The sequence below is a fragment of the Canis lupus genome, chromosome 13, assembly GCF_011100685.1.
Source record: "Canis lupus familiaris isolate Mischka breed German Shepherd chromosome 13, alternate assembly UU_Cfam_GSD_1.0, whole genome shotgun sequence".
NCBI classification, from domain to species: domain Eukaryota; kingdom Metazoa; phylum Chordata; class Mammalia; order Carnivora; family Canidae; genus Canis; species Canis lupus.
Genome location: NC_049234.1, coordinates 8223901 through 8238116, shown reverse-complemented (window position 1 = coordinate 8238116; position 14216 = coordinate 8223901). Strand labels below are relative to the sequence as shown.

The window sequence follows — 14216 nt, the reverse complement described above, 5'->3', positions numbered from 1 at the left end:
TGAGTAGTGCTGTACTTTACCGTGCATGGGAATCACCTGGATGACTCTTTAAAACACAGATTGCTGGGCCTCACTCACAGAATTCTGATTAAGTAGGCCTGAGGTGGGATATAGGAATGTATATTTCTAACATGTTCCCAGGTGAGGTGCTGCTGCTGCCCATGGGATCACACTTCCTAAACCACCACTGCTGATCTTAGCCAGAAGCAGTTTTAAAAAATAAAGAACATAATAGCATTTAGATTGTGGAAAGAAAATCCAAGGTGGGGCGGAGAAATTAGGGTGTGCTGGTTTCAGGGAAGAATCCACATTGTCCTTTTTTTTTTTTTTTTTTTTTTTTTTTGCCAATTACCTTATACATTGTTCTTTGCTAAGAGCTAAATTTCTAGCTTTCATTTAACTACTTAAACTATACAAGCAGCCAAGTCTTAAGCATGAAGCTTTGATTTGATGGAGTGTTAGGATTGCAGCTAATAGCCTCGCGAAGATAGGAAGGCCTAGGTGCAGGCTGTTGGTCAGTGCTGGGCCCAGCTCTCAGCTGCCTGTGCAGAGGAGCATTTCCAATGCAGTGAATGGACTTTTGGCAGAGCTGGCTCTTCATTAGCTGTGGTGTGGGAAGGAACGCTTGTCCCCTGTCACGTCTTCTAGGCTCCACTGGTCCTGGCAATCAGGCCCCTACCTTAGCAGACTCAATCTGACCTCACCCTCCAAGTGTAAAGGCAAGTCGCCTACATGTAGCTTCAAATCCCAATCCCTCATCCCAGCTCTGCAAGTCCTCCATCTAGATAACTTGAGTTCCCACAACTTTGAAACATACCTTGTTTATGTTTGAGAGCCTGCTTATCTTGCCCTTTTTGGTCCCATCTTCATGCCATTTTTCATACCAATAATGCCTTTCTCCTTTCCTGTCCAGTCAAACCCTACCCATCCTTCAAATCTCTGCACAGATTCCTCTTCCCTGGACCTTTCCCTGTATTTCTCTAGCCTACACTGATCCTGCCAATTAATTGTGCCGTTCTGTAACTGCAATTGACTTGAGTTCAGTCCTCAACTAAGCATATTTCTGACCCCTGCTCAAAGTTTCTTTATCCTTCTTAACTTCTCAGCCAGACCTGCAAGTCCTCAGGGTAATCTGTGTTACCCAGAAAATCAGTGAGGTGCTCTGCACGGAGTAGAGTAATTAGATTTTCAGGTACTGATCTATAACATCAATCCATAATGTCAGCGAAGGCAAGTACAACTAAAACCCAAATCAAATATGCATTTCAGGCGACACGGTAAGGCACTGTAATAAATTACTGAAATAAAAAAAAAAAAAAACAAGTAAAGTAACCTAAATGTATGTGGTGGACATTCTGTTTGCACATCCTCACCGTGTTTGTTGTATGGCAGTATGACCACTATGTTTGCTTGTCTCCTTTCTTGCAAGCATTTTTCTTCTCTTTGGTTTTAGATTTTTTTTTTTAAGTTTTGCTAGTTTTAAGCTTCTGAATTACCCTCTAACCATAGAGAGAGGCAGGATTAGTACAGATAATCTTGAAACTCCAGATGCCAGTAAAGTTCCCTCTATGCTCCCACCTCAGCCTTCCTCTATCTGGGTCTGGGACCAGCTCCAACTTGGCTCTGTTCCTGGATTATGTGGCACCCAGACCTCCCTCACCCTGGCAGACCCCTGTACTCTCCCAGCTAAAACAGCATCATTTTGCAGATCATTCCCAGATCTACCTGTCTAAGCCAACCTTACTACTCCTCCTGTCCAGACCTGCACTTTAAGTTTTCAGATGTTTTGCCCACAAAACCTATCATCATGCGGATAAACATAATGCTTGCTATTTCCCCCAAGGCCACATTCCTATCTTGCTTGTATTCATTTATAGTATGAGCTTCACACCTCTGCAATTTTCACATGCAGCTAACGCAGAGGTCATTGTGAGTATTTTTGTTGGTTCATTTTTTTGTCTTCCATACTTTTTTGATATATTTACAACATACCCACATTTATCATAAAAGGTGAAATCCATGCCTGGCTAACCACATGGAAGAAGAAGGCCTCCCTGTCTTTTGTCCACTTGATTTGGATTGGTTTTTCTGTCCACACACAATGTGTCTGTCAAGGATTCTAACATAATTAATTCACACACACGCTCACACTGTTTCTCTGTAGAATTTTATGAACTCTTAAAAGATGAGTGGCTTCAAAGTCGGCCACATGCTTTTCTTTATTTGCATTCTTCATCTTCTGCCTTTTGACTCCTGGAATCAAGATAAACGTTGGCTTACCTTCAACCCCTGCTTTCTCTTTATTAGCTCTGTGCCTTCTTTGATGACATCTCGAAGTCTGATACAGTCTTTTTCTTGAGTTAGAAACTATTTTGGGACTCTTATCCTTCAAAGATCGAGAATTCACTAAAGCATTCTACTTGCAATACCAATCTTAAAAGGATAGGGAGATATATCAATTAATTCTAATTTTCTGCTAAAAATCAGCCTAGATTAATCATCCACACATTTAACTAAAACTTTCTTTAGATTAGAAAACAAATGAAAAGATCATGGGCCAAACACTCTAAGAACTTGGAGGGAATACCTTGAGATAATGGGAGAATGGGCAATAGCAAAATTAGTTTTCCCCTCAATTTCTTTTTGTGTTCTAGCATCTATCATGGCCTTTGATGCATAATATGTACTAAATAAATATTTGTAAAATGAATGAATTAACATAAAATCATGCATAAAAAGTAGTAGTATGTGGAAGTATTTCTAGTGGTTCCAAAGTATTCGGTGTTCTCAATTCAAAATGTTGTAGTTTTAATTTCTATGTTTTGAAAACAACACTGAGGATGCAGCAAAATATATCATGTAAACTACATTTAGAAAATCTTGCTATTTTATGTTTCATCTTAGAAAAATGGAATTTCTAACTTATTTCCCAGAGTTTTGTCAAAAGGGTGGTATTGATTACAATGTTTTATTTATACTTTGGAGTCTCTCTAAGGTTTAAATTCAGCTTGAAAGCAGGGTCATGAATCTGTTCTTGTGTAAGTATAACACAAAGTTGCTATAATCAGATAACTTTAGTATTCATATTAAAATTAAAAATAACATTGAAGTCATTTTAGGTAGACAGTTTGCAACAGCTCCCTTGAGTCCCCTTAAATAATTTTACATTCTGAGACATCTGAAACTTTGATTGATGCCTTGATAAATGCTTTCTTCTGTTTTAGATAACGAAGAAACCATTGACTAAAACTAAAGCCAAGTTTTGCCTTTAAAATATCCTCCAGTGAATGTCAAACTATACCAAAGCCTTATTCACACTGCAGTGTATATCATGAATATTGTACTGATCATAAATCCCAAATTTAAGTCCAGATCTTCTAATGATGACTCTACTTTCAAACACATATTGTTGGTGAGATGTCTCTGAAGACTGACTGAAGGGATTAGAAGGTCATCTGTGGTTCCAGTGAAATCCATAAACTTGTAAATAAGAAGCCCTTATTTTTCCAGAGTCTTAAGTGTCACGATAAGGAATATGTTAATAACCTGCTCTGTAGGTTGCCTGTCTTAGATGTCTGGATTTAGTCACAACTCAGGTAATAATTTTGCCTTATAATTATTTAAAGTGAATCATTTGGAAACATGGATGGCTAGAGTGACTTTGGAAATAATATTCAAAATTACTTAGAACTCAAGCTCACTCATTAACTTCAGTCTATTTTAATTAATGTCAATTCCAGGATAACCAACCAAAGCTGGTGTATTTTCAGCACTTTCCTGATTGTTCATATAATTATTCATGCTTGTGTACCTCAAGTTATTCTTTGATAAGTGACCTGAAACTGATACTGGACATCAAGTGTAATCCAGATTGCAATAATGACATACACAAAAGCCTTCTCTGCATCGGGTCTCTGATTAAGAAACTTGAGTTTCTCTCTCCCTGTGAATTCCATTATTCCTACCTGGAGAATAAGTGGTTCCATAGCTACTTGAATGATGTCCTACTTCTCAGTATGTACAGCTGACTTAACCTTACATGTTCAGTGTACATAGTTGATTCTTGCTTCTCTGCCCTTGCCTTCAATGACTTTCCTTTTACTTTTTTCAAAGTAAAAAAAAAAAAAAAAACCTTCCTGACAATTTCAGCTCCAAGATCCTATTCCCTTTATTTGTAATTTCTTGACCCATTTAGCTGTTTGTACTACTCTTTATTTCATGTGTCATTCTCAAAAAGGCAAGAACAATGTGTTTTTCCTGAGTATTTCACCTAGAGCCAACTGAAATACTTAGTATACAGTTGATGCTTTGCACATGCTGATGAGTGAAGGGACGTCAATGCAATTGGGAAAACCTCTTAACAGAGTTGTCTATCCTCTCACAAATTCTGTTACCCCCCAACCAACTGTTGTTGTTGAAAACAAACAGTAAAGTGAATTATTATTGTTACATCCTTCCACACTCCTTTCTGATCATCATTCAAAATAGCAAGTATCTGGAATGATATTGTTCATGTGCAGGCAACTTGGAGAAAAAAGGGAAGAAATCCACAAAAATGGCTCATCTTTAGACTGATGATTCACGATGGTCTTACTGGTTAACAATTGTAATTTATTATGTAGTTCTGATAGGAAAAAGATTTTTACTTTAGACATATAGCTGGAAAGAAGCTATTCTACTTATAAAATTGCAAAAAGAAAGATTTAGGAACTGTGCCTATTTGATTCTATGAGTTGATTTTTCTAACTAATTATTCCTGAAATAATCTAAATACAGAAGTCTAGTCACTCTTCTGGAAGCCTGATATTGTTTCTTAGACTTAGTAGGGAAGCAAAAGCAGGCTGTTGAATTAAGTGGAGCTGGAATCAAAGGCTTCCTGCACTGCACCTGTTAATTACTGAAATGAGAGGCCAATTCAAAGATGTAACACAACACTGTTGGTCGTCAAAACTGCTTGAGTTGCCACAACTTCATTTATGACTCTCTTGGGAGCATCATTGCTGTGAAATCTATCGAATCAGAAACTGCCCCCAAATTCTGCTCAGTGAAGAATGCAAACATTTCACTCAAATGGCACTTGTTTGTCAAACCAGCTAGGGCAGGGAAATTGATGAGGGTACTAATTATTCTTGAAAGAGCCAGAAAGGAGTGGAGAACATTTAAAGACTTCATAAAGAAGTAAAGAGCAAGGGAGTGAATTTCTCCAAACTTTAAAAGCCTTAACCCACAGACAACAAGGCTGGTGAGTAAAGCAGAGCTTTCTCAATTAGAAACAGGTCTCCTCATCTGTTGCAATCCTGACATTCCCCTTGTGGATTAAGACAGTTGGAGTTAAATTTTTGAAAATTGTGAAATTTTCTATTTTCTTTCAAACACTGAATATTTAGACATAATAGGGGAATATAGGCCATAACCACTTAGCCTAATCTTTTGTTCTTCCTGGGCTTTATAAAAATTAATGTTTTCCCCCCAAAATACCAAAAGGGAACATCATGATCATTCAAGTGGTGAAGACTTTCAGGGAAAAAAAAATGGGTTCAGCTACTCACTAGTTAAGCTAGCTATTTAAGTAAACAACCCTGGGCCTAAATAAAATGTCTCTGGACTCAGACAAAGCCAAGTAGAATTTGGTTTTTAAGCAACAGGTTTTATCAGAGTTACAAATGAAAAATTTCAAGAAGAGTTAGAATCAATTCTTTGACTTAATAGACTCATGCAAACTGGCAACTAATTTTAAGTTCCATGCTAGGGAAAATAAAATACCCATATTATCTTCTGCATCCCTTCTCCAGGTATTAGATAAAGAAGACACTAGAAAGCAAGGACCTGATAAAGGAGATACCTTGAGAGAGCAGTCACACATTGCCATGGCAGGAGACCTTTGGTTCACTCTGTCCAGATATATTTGCATTTTTAATGGGACATAGTTAAAGATTAAGAAATTTCCAAGCCTAAAGAAACGAAATCTTTGTTGTTAGGAAATCAAGTGGTATAATTGGTGTTTGGGATAGAAAATGTATTTAGAATGGAAAATATTTAAATGTGTGTCAGAGTAGGATGAGTGATTTGATATCCATAAAATCGCAACAATGAGATAGCAAATTTTTTTCAATGAAAATTTGCCAATTGCAGAACACTGTTGCAGGCTCTCTGAGAACTTATGTTTGCCCTCAAATTGGTTATAATTCAGTAGTGTCTTAAGAAACACATGGCAATCTAATGAGAAAATGTTTTGTTTTAGACATAGCATAGGAAGAGATGTCATGTGAAAGTATGAAGATAGGAAAACCAATTCTCCATGCTGAGATGGTGAAGAATATTTGTGGTAATTAAACATGCACAGTTGCTTGCTTTGCCTATTTGTGGAAACATTCCTACTTGTGGAACTATGCTTTTCTGCTCCTGAATTGGCCCTGAAGTCTTTCATTTTTGATATATTGGGGAGAATAGCAACCCTGAGAAGTCCTCTTCTCCCATTTCTCTCCTGGTATGTACCTCTTGACCATCATGACCCTCTCATAAAGGGTGTTGATATAAGATTTAGCACAGTGACCATAATTTCTTGATTTTACCCATTATAAAATATTTAAACTACCTAAAGAACTCAGAAGGGGCATATTCAGATAAAAGGTAAGTTTGGGTTATTAAAAGAAACTACTGTGAGAAGTTATGGTTGGGTGACCCCATTTGAACCAAGGAATTATCTTGGAAACACACTGAACTAGGAAAGAAAAGACATGTTCTTCCCAGAGGCTTGCCAAAGCTTGTTCTAGGCCAGTACATTTGATCTCAGTGATCTCCCGCAAGTGGGATTGTGGCTCAATAAAATGAAGCATATTATCCCTAGTTTTTGAAAATAAATGTAAATCTGGGGCAGCCATCTGGACGTGTAGGTACAACTCAGGATCTTGTCTACCCTGTGCCCATTAAGCCAGGGAAGTACATTCTGTCCAAGGATGCCCTGATCAATGTTTTAGAGATGCAACCAAAGGCAGGAAACAGTTTCCCAGGCAGGATGGATTATTCAAAGAACTTGTAAATGTTTTATAGCTATTCAATTTCACAACCACTAGGTTTGGATTATGGGAAATTATATCTAAACTAGAACAGAAGATCTACAATAGATGCAATCCCAGATAATGATAGTGACTTCCATCTTTAAAAAGTGTTTTGTTTTGTTTTGTTTTGTTTTGTTTTGTTTGCGAGAGAGCTGCTAGATTGGCCAAGCCTAGGTCCATGGAACAGCAGGGTGCACTCACTATCTCAGGCAGATTATCAACATTTCTTTCTTTTACATAAGAAGTCTTCACTCTGTTGATTTGCATAGTTGAGATTAATTACATGTGTTGTGTTCCTTTTTTTTTCTAGCTAGGTCTAAAGCAGTAAATGATAGGTTGTTGTCTGGCTATTTCCTTGCATGTCAGAAAAGAAATGTCAAGCAGCTAATTGACTCAGAAATTTCCTGCCCAGTTTTGTGTGCCCAGGGGACTTCAGATGTAAGAAGTCTTAAACTGAGAGTGAAGAGTGAGTAAGAGAGCACTGTCCTTGGAAGCCTTCCTATGCAAGTTATTAGTTATTTGTTGTCTCTCTTCTGCTATTTAAATTCTCCCCCCCTCTCTCTCTAAGATTTTATTTATTTTTTTATTCATGAGAGACACACAGGGAGAAGCAGATACACAGAGGGAGAAGCAGGCTTCCTGTGGGGAACCTGATGTGGGACTCAATCCTGGGACCCTGGGATCATGACCTGAGCCAAAGGCAGATGCTTAACCACTGAGCCACCCAGCATCCTAATCCTCCCCTTTCTTGTGTTTTCCTCCCCCTGCTTTGAACTTTGGGTAATAATCAAGCCCTCAAGCTATTCTTCCTCCCAGGAGTCCCCAGGGATATTGGAGAAGCTGTAGGTTTAGACTGGACACAAACCACCTTACTCATTTGCCAAATTAGCACACTCTTCTCAAAACTGCCTTTTTTATAGAAGGGCAATTCCCTTGGTTGGAAGATTTTTCTCACCAGAATTTTAGAGAGTTGAAAAGAATTTCCTCATTCAAACCACTTCTGAAGAACCAACGTCCTTTACAGCTTGTATATGATTACAAATGAAGTCTTCTCTCCGTAGACAGTATCAGCTCCAAACCTGCCCAAACAAATTGAGTTCCATTTAAAGCAATAAGAACACACACTCTATGCTTCCTCTTTTCTGAAAATAGCTTAGCACCTTCAAAGTAATGATATCCTTAAAGAATTCTGATGAGCCAAGGAATAAGAGCACAGGGCTGGTCTCCATCAAACCATGGGCTTGCTAAGTATAGCTCTATTGGATAGCTCAAAGCTTGTAGAATTTCTCTCCCAAATTAGATTAGAATAGACTGATATATATTTCTGAGTAATTCACCAGCCCTTCCCCCTTTTTATCATAATGGGGTTATGTTAATCATCATCTTTGTCTTCAGGGATCTCATTTTGAGCTCAACAAAGTTGTGAAAATATTGACTGACTTCTCTTGTTTCTAGTCTAACATCCTTTTATCAGTCATGGATGTATATGTTTGGCTTGATGCCTTGTCAATTATAAATCTAACACTTGCAGAGTTCCAGCCAAAGCTGTTAGCACAGTCTTACTCTCCTTTTGATATCCAGAGCAACTTAATCCCCACTTTCGGCAAATCTCACCTCTCCCTGTCCACCATGATTTTGGATGAGGGAAGAGAAAGTGTTCTGCTATGCTCCTACTTCCTTGGGCTTCATTTCATTTCAAAATTATGCTCTTTTTTATTCTCCTGAAAATAATGTTTACTATCACTATTTTTTGTTGTATATAAAAGAAACCTGATAAAGTTTAATGAAAACAATTGCTTCTTTCACTAAAGCACAAGTTATATCAAGGTATAAAAATATTGTCCTTAAAAAAAAAATTGTCCTTGAAACTTGAGGAAATATGAGTTAAAATAATAATTATGTAGAATTTGGGGCTATCCACTTGGCAAAAACAAAAGGAAGATAGGTTATTGATGAAATTATAATTTTATACCCTTTTTTTAAAAAAAAGATTTTATTTATTTATGCATGAGAGACACAAAGAAAGAGAGGCAGAGACACAGGCAGAGGGAGAAGTAGTAGAGGGAGAAGTAGGCTCCACGCAGGGAGCCCAATGCGGGACTTGATCCTAGGACCCCAGGATCATGACCTGAGCTGAAGGCAGACCCTCAACCACTGAGCCACCCAGGTGCCCCTGGTATACCTTTTCTAAGAAAAAACGGAAAATATGTATGAAAAGTTTTAAAATGTGCATATATTTTAAGCACCTTCACTTTGAAATTTTTATCTTGAGGTGATTATTAAAATTATGGGAAAAGAGACTGATGAACAAGGAGGGTTTGCTGAACCATTGCTTATAATCAAATTTCTTACAATAGGTGATTAAGTAAACTGATTATATTCATGGAATAAAATATTATGTGGATATTAAAAACCATGCTTTAGTGTAAAATTTTTATACCTTTAAGTAAAAAATGTATAGATTATTAAACTGTACATGTAGAATAAGGCTCTATTTATTTAATCATACATATATTTATACTGAAATAAAAGTATTGTCCTTTTAAAAGGGAAGTTATTTTGTTTTTCAAGTGTTGAGTTTTTAAATTTTGTATACTTTTTTATGAAGTTGTAACATATAATTTCTCCATTTAAAAATATACACAGAACAATCATATAGGCATTTACAAACACTGATTATAAGTGTAAAGAGAGAACTGCTTGCAGGTTTTGACTTTTAAAATCTAGTCTATCACTTTAGACTTCAAAAACAAGGCTAACTGAGGTATGTCATATAATGTATCATCATAATATGCATTTTTAAAACTGATAACTGATATTGCTCTAAAAATGAAAACTGAACTAAATTATTCAAAGAGAACTATTCTCTAATATTCAGTCATTGGGTATGAAGTATCCTTTTTCAGAAAAGTTTGCAGTGAATATGTAGTAGTTGTATTTCTACAAGTAGGTAACAAAATTATCAGCCAGGTCTCTGGGTGTTAAGATGACCGAAATACACAGAGGAATGAAATTGTTCTAGGTTAATGCTACTGCTTTGTTTAAAACATATGCAGAAAGGCAAGTTGTCAGCCCTCTTCCAACTAAAAACACGTAGGAACATATAAACAGTGGACCTTCATTAAGGATCTATGAATTTCAACAGTTATTAAGTGAGCTTCTACTACATTCCTAACTCTCTTGATCATTATATAGGTAAGAAGAGCCATTAAAATTGTTGTGTTCTAAACTCAAGGATTAAAGTCTTAAGGAATAAACAGCAGCACGAATGAGAACATTAGTAATAAACATACTTGAGGGATGGAAAAATCATGGAAATCAAGGCATGGCAAATCAGAAAAATGGTCAAAAGGGTGTCAGAAAAAGGTTATTGTAAAGTCTGAGTGTTGTTAGTTTTGAGGAAATGGGAAAATGTGAACTCATGCAACCACAGGGCCGTGTGTGTGTGTGTGTGTGTGTGTGTGTGTGTATTTTTAAAGGCACTCATTGTAGGGATTTGACTTTATACAATTGCCAGAGACAGTTACATAGTCTATTTGATGCTATTGTTTCTTGTTTCTGTGTCTCATGCTGGAACCTGAAACCCAGAAGACAAGCAGTTAAGAAGGGAGAATAGAAGGGAAAGCAAGGACAAACTGGAGCCTGTAGGGTTGAGCTGAAACCCATGCAGAAGAAACTGTGGGCTGAGTTGCTCCTCCTCACCAGCTGAGCCAGCATACAAGCACTAATGTGTTGGAGCTGCAACAGCATCTTGGGCTCGACCTAAAAAGATGGTTGCTTGACCTAAAAAAAATGCAGCCCCAGGCTGGTCTTCATCTAGCTTCTTTCATCTTGGGACAAATGTGTCAGCTTCTTGACGAAGGGTACCAGTATTTCCTTAAAGACACTCCCATAGTCAAAGGTGGTGTCTTGGACAAGTAGAAAGAACTTGAATGAAATGTTAAGCAATATCACTTCTGGACTCTGCCCTTTGCTGGATTAAATGACCATTGGCTACTCACTTAATTTCTCTGGTACTCAATTTTCTCAATAAGGTGAAAGAACTTGGGTCACCTGTAAATTAGCAAGCCCCAGAAAGTGATGCTTGTAAAAAGGAAAAGGATATGCAAAAATTACACTGGGAGAGGCTGCCCCAGCTTTGTTACACAGCGTCTACAGGTGCTGAATGGAGGATCTGAAATTAAGACCTCAGACAGGCCAATTAGAGGTGACCATGTGAAACAAGAAGAGGCAGAAGGATGTCGCGTAATGGAAATAAAGGGGTAAAGAGTTGGGAGACCGAATTTCTTGTCTTGGCTTTGTCATAGACTCGTCGAGCTATGCTCGATCATTTAGCTTATGAGAGTTTCAGTTTTCTCTTCCAAAACACGAAGGTGTGAGGCAGTAGTACTCATCATGACTCACAATGGAATCCCCTCAGGAGCTTTAAAAAATATTGAAGTGCAAGTCCCATCACCAGAGATCGTGATTTAATTGGTCTGAGATATGCCTGGATATCAGGATTGTTTAAGGCTCCCCAGATTCTAATGTTCATCTGAGCTTGTGAATTCTTTATTAGAATTTGCTTTGGAAAATGGCAGTATGATTTAAGGGTGTGGAAGGCTCCCCCTCACCACACACATGTGCGTCTGTCAGATTGCCTGTTAGTTCACCCTTAGAGATTCATCCCTTTGGGTACTGAAGCCTCTTCATTACTTGTTAAAATTCATATACTCCTGCTAAATGTGACACCTTGAACTGACAATAAGTATATCTTACTTAGAATCATAAAGACTAATTTGGAAAAAAAATCTCAGAGGTCACAGGTCAAACTGGCAAGTATTTTTACTGAGATTTTTATAGATGGGAAACTGAAACTCAGGGATGTCTTAGGCTTTTCCATAGCATTTATTCTGGTGTGGGAGGGATTTTAGTTAATGTCCTCCTTCTTACTTAATATTTTTTTTACATAAGAGGTTTGGAACCGTAATTATGTGACAAGGCATTTTTTTAAAGCCACCTGTGCTTTTATCTCAATCTATTTTAGAGTTTAAAATCCTTTATTGGATGGGGATTCCCACAAATGACGTTTTAGCCATTAATGTGTCTCATTTATCTAAATAAGCATTTCCTGCTCTGATTTATCATCACCCTGTGATCACTCCCTATGATCTACCTTTTACTCTTTCTACCTTTCATCTTAATCCACAATATATCTGCTCTGCTGGCCAAAAAGTGTATGTCATTGCCAAATTGCAAAGCCAAAAGATCTCCTCCTATGTCAGAAGACATAAACAGCTGTCATGTAACATACATGTCTGTTCTCAAAGACAAGTTGGGCATTTTGCCTGTCCTGGGAATTGTTTAGGGTTCCACTGGAGTGAATGGATCCAACTCTATAAATTTTTAATACATCAAATTAATCAATCCCTAAAGGTAAAGTTCTGGTCTGTTTAAGTTTTGGCTATTCTGATTGGAACGCACCCTTTCTCTCCCCTCTAATCGGCATGACCCTGTCCAAATCTGAAACTATCTGAATAAAACCCAAGGTATCCGAGTACCACATGCTGGTGAGATGATGTTTGCAAAGGGATGACCTCATTGGGAATTCCATTAGAAGGAATTCTAAGGGGCTCACACAAGTAGGACGTTACGACCAACACATTTATTACTTTGGGACCTATATTATAATTGGAATCATACAAATCCTCTTGTCAAAATTCTATTGCCAGTTTACTTCTCCACTAGAAAAAAAGTCATTTTTCTACACAAAAGTAAACATTTAAGTAACTTTTTAAAAATTTCATCAGCCTGATTTTTTTTTCTTTAATATGTATTCTGGAGCACAGGGTTAGTGCAGTGTTAGAGTTCATTATATATTGTTTACATTAAGACATTTCACTTACATAAGGGACATTGCTAAAATGTATTGAGCTGAGAAACTACTTGATATATTATACATTCTAGTCTGAGAAAGAGGCAATCCCTTAAAATTGTTCATAAATATGACCAAGATATTTCCATTGACTTGCCTCAAGAAATTATTTTTTTGAAGAACTGAGTAAGCAATAAAAATTGTTAATGATACCTATCCAGGAAGAACTAAAAAATACATTACTTTCCCTTGGAAAAGTTGCTAATGTGACCTAAGGTGCTACATTTTTAAGGCTTACTATTTGAAAAATCTTGGGAATTCTCCTTAAGACCTTTAAGATTTATTCATGAATTAATGACTTCTCAAATTTCCACTCTCTCTTCTTAATTTTGAATCAAGTGACGTGCAAAATTCATTTTAATAAGATTTGTTTGAAGCATCACACAGAGTTCTAAATCACAATAATCAACATAGAATGACATAATAAGCACTCCTAAATTCTAGTCTTTATTCCACCACATACTAGTATGAAAGCTGGCAAAGTTACCTTTTTTTTTACAAAGCTCTCATATTTTCATTTGTAGAATGTGTTGTATGAGAACAAATGATAATGTATGTAAAACACCTTGACCACCAGTGCCCAACAAAATAGCAGCTCCTTAAGAAACCCTTTAAAAACAAAACATGTTTATCCATGGGAGATTTGTTACTTAAGGGAAGACCCCATCCATTAAGGATTCCGTCAAGTTTTATTTTCACTGGAGCAGTATTTCCCCAAATGTGGCAAAACCTAGATCTCACCACTTCCTCTTCATTCTTAAAGTCTCTCTGTACTTTGCTACCTGATTACATTCAATTTATCATTATAAAAATCTTTATCTTTTTATGTCTGTTTAATATTCTCAAAGAATTATGGTATTAACTGTTAGAAGAACCTTATGAAATAGTGTGTTTCTACAGAGAAAAGTGTATTGAGTGTGTATTTATGTACACTTTGTTATAAGGGCTGTATTCATTCAATATACTTTAACAGCTTTATTGATATGTCATTCACATACCATACAGTTCACCCATTTAAAATGTACAGTCCAGGGATCCCTGGGTGGCACAGCGGTTGGGTGCCTGCCTTTGGCCCAGGGCGCGATCCTGGAGACCCGGGATCGAATCCTACATCGGGCTCCCGGTGCATGGAGCCTGCTTCTCCCTCTGCCTGTGTCTCTGCCTCTCTCTCTCTCTCTCTCTGTGACTATCATATAAATAAAAAATAATAAAATGAAATAAAATAAAATGTACAGTCCAGGGCA

The 14216-nt window shown here is 37.1% G+C and overlaps 1 pseudogene; it reads right to left on the bottom strand.

Annotated features, from left to right (window-relative positions):
- LOC111098517 overlaps nt 1-14216 on the bottom strand; it is an 81390-nt pseudogene that overhangs the window by 15448 nt on the left and 51726 nt on the right.